Source organism: Ambystoma mexicanum, chromosome 4q (assembly GCF_040938575.1).
Source record: "Ambystoma mexicanum isolate Mex_15411 chromosome 4q, UKY_AmexF1_1, whole genome shotgun sequence".
NCBI classification, from domain to species: domain Eukaryota; kingdom Metazoa; phylum Chordata; class Amphibia; order Caudata; family Ambystomatidae; genus Ambystoma; species Ambystoma mexicanum.
In genome coordinates this window covers 530,177,261-530,180,411 of record NC_090928.1, presented here as the reverse complement: position 1 = coordinate 530,180,411, position 3,151 = coordinate 530,177,261, and the positions used below count along the sequence as shown (strand labels likewise).

General features: G+C 39.0%; 2 non-coding genes across 2 annotated transcripts; both read left to right on the top strand.

The window, feature by feature from the left end:
- Window positions 1-843: 843 nt before the first annotated feature.
- On the top strand, window positions 844-916 carry TRNAK-CUU (transfer RNA lysine (anticodon CUU)). The gene has a single exon. It is a non-coding gene; the product is annotated as a tRNA-Lys (tRNA).
- Window positions 917-1,348: 432 nt separating this feature from the next.
- On the top strand, window positions 1,349-1,421 carry TRNAK-CUU (transfer RNA lysine (anticodon CUU)). The gene has a single exon. It is a non-coding gene; the product is annotated as a tRNA-Lys (tRNA).
- The last annotated feature ends 1,730 nt before the right edge of the window (window positions 1,422-3,151 follow it).

Below are 3,151 nucleotides of genomic sequence, written 5' to 3'. Positions count from 1 at the left end.
TTACACAGCATCCTATCTGTGGAAAACGGCAGTGCAGGGATAGGGAAGAAAACTATAGGCATCCAAAGGAGCCCGGCTAGCTGAGTCGGTAGAGCATGAGACTCTTAATCTCAGGGTCGTGGGTTCGAGCCCCACGTTGGGCGAAAACAACTAAACTTGTAGTGCTTTTTGACCAAAAAAATACATCCTATCTGTGTAAAGCGGCAGTGCAGGGATAGGGAAGAAAACGTTGGGCGAAAACAACTAAAATTTTAGTGCTTTTTGACCAAAAAAATAGAAATTGAAAGTCTCTTTACAATATTTGCAATATTTTCATTGTTAACATGCAATATATGAATGCATGTCTGGATGATGTGTAATGGGGCAATACCACACCTTAATGTATTCACTGTAAAAGAAAAAGTATGTATCATCTTACTATAAAATAAAGTGGAGAAAACACAAATAAGACTTTTTTCCACACAGGTTTAATCGGCTATTTCCTGATATTCTTCAATGCGTTCTGATATTGACTGGTAATTGTGTTTGATACTTTCTTAGACTATTTCTGCCTCTGGCTGATGTGTATTTTCTTTCCAAACTCCACCAGAGCTTATGATTACACAGCATCCTATCTGTGGAAAACGGCAGTGCAGGGATAGGGAAGAAAACTATAGGCGTTCAAAGGAGCCCGGCTAGCTCAGTCGGTAGAGCATGACACTCTTAATCTCAGGGTCGTGGGTTCGAGCCCCACGTTGGGCGAAAACAACTAAAATTGTAGTGCTTTTTGACCAAAAAAATACATCCTATCTGTGGAAAACGGCAGTGCAGGGATAGGGAAGAAAACTATAGGCATCCAAAGGAGCCCAGCTAGCTCAGTCGGTAGAGCATGAGACTCTTAATCTCAGGGTCGTGGGTTCGAGCCCCACGTTGGGCGAAAACAACTAAAATTTTAGTGCTTTTTGACCAAAAAAATAGAAATTGAAAGTCTCTTTACAATATTTGCAATATTTTGATTGTTAACATGCAATATATGAATGCATGTCTGGATGATGTGTAATGGGGCAATACCACACCTTAATGTATTCACTGTAAAAGAAAAAGTATGTATCATCTTACTATAAAATAAAGTGGAGAAAACACAAATAAGACTTTTTTCCACACAGGTTTAATCGGCTATTTCCTGATATTCTTCAATGCGTTCTGATATTGACTGGTAATTGTGTTTGATACTTTCTTAGACTATTTCTACCTCTGGCTGATGTGTATTTTCTTTCCAAACTCCACCTGAGCCTATGATTACACAGCATCCTATCTGTGGAAAACGGCAGTGCAGGGATAGGGAAGAAAACTATAGGCATCCAAAAGAGCCCGGCTAGCTCAGTTGGTAGAGCATGAGACTCTTAATCTCAGGGTCGTGGGTTCGAGCCCCACGTTGGGCGAAAACAACTAAAATTTTAGTGCTTTTTGACCAAAAAAATAGAAATTGAAAGTCTCTTTACAATATTTGCAATATTTTCATTGTTAACATGCAATATATGAATGCATGTCTGGATGATGTGTAATGGGGCAATACCACACCTTAATGTATTCACTGTAAAAGAAAAAGTATGTATCATCTTACTATAAAATAAAGTGGAGAAAACACAAATAAGACTTTTTTCCACACAGGTTTAATCGGCTATTTCCTGATATTCTTCAATGCGTTCTGATATTGACTGGTAATTGTGTTTGATACTTTCTTAGACTATTTCTGCCTCTGGCTGATGTGTATTTTCTTTCCAAACTCCACCAGAGCCTATGATTACACAGCATCCTATCTGTGGAAAACGGCAGTGCAGGGATAGGGAAGAAAACTATAGGCATCCAAAGGAGCCCGGCTAGCTCAGTCGGTAGAGCATGAGACTCTTAATCTCAGGGTCGTGGGTTCGAGCCCCATGTTGGGCGAAAACAACTAAAATTGTAGTGCTTTTTGACCAAAAAAATACATCCTATCTGTGGAAAACGGCAGTGCAGGGATAGGGAAGAAAACTATAGGCATCCAAAGGAGCCCGGCTAGCTCCGTCGGTAGAGCATGAGACTCTTAATCTCAGGGTCGTGGGTTGGGCGAAAACAACTAAAATTGTAGTGCTTTTTGACCAATAAAATAGAAATTGAAAGTCTCTTTACAATATTTGCAATATTTTCATTGTTAACATGCAATATATGAATGCATGTCTGGATGATGTGTAATGGGGCAATACCATACCTTAATGTATTCATTGTAAAATAAAAAGTATGTATCATCTTATTATAAAATAAAGTGGAGAAAACACAAATAAGACTTTTTTTCACACAGGTTCAGTCAGCTATTTCCTGATATTCTTCAAAGCGTTCTGATATTGACTGGTAATTGTGTTTGATACTTTCTTAGACTATTTCTGCCTCTGGCTGATGTGTATTTTCTTTCCAAACTCCACCAGAGCCTATGATTACACAGCATCCTATCTGTGGAAAGCGGCAATGCAGGGATAGGGAAGAAAACTAGAGGCATCCAAAGGAGCCCGGCTACCTCAGTCGGTAGAGCATGAGACTCTTAATCTCAGGGTCGTGGTTTCGAGCCCCACGTTGGACGAAAACAACTAAAATTGTAGTGTTTTTTGACCAAAAAAATACATCCTATCTGTGGAAAACGGCAGTGCAGGGATAGGGAAGAAAACTATAGGCATCCAAAGGAGCCCGGCTAGCTCAGTCGGTAGAGCATGAGACTCTTAATCTCAGGGTCGTGGATTCGAGCCCCACGTTGGGTGAAAACAACTAAAATTGTACTGCTTTTTGACCAAAAAAATAGAAATTGAAAGTCTCTTTACAATATTTGCAATATTTTCATTGTTAACATGCAATATATGAATGCATGTCTGGATGATGTGTAATGGGGCAATACCATACCTTAATGTATTCACTGTAAAAGAAAAAGTATGTATCATCTTATTATAAAATAAAGTGGAGAAAACACAAATAAGACTTTTTTCCACACAGGTTTATTCGGCTATTTCCTGATATTCTTCAATGCGTTCTGATATTGACTGGTAATTGTGTTTGATACTTTCTTAGACTATTTCTGCCTCTGGCTGATGTGTATTTTCTTTCCAAACTCCACCAGAGCCTATGATTACACAGCATCCTATCTGTG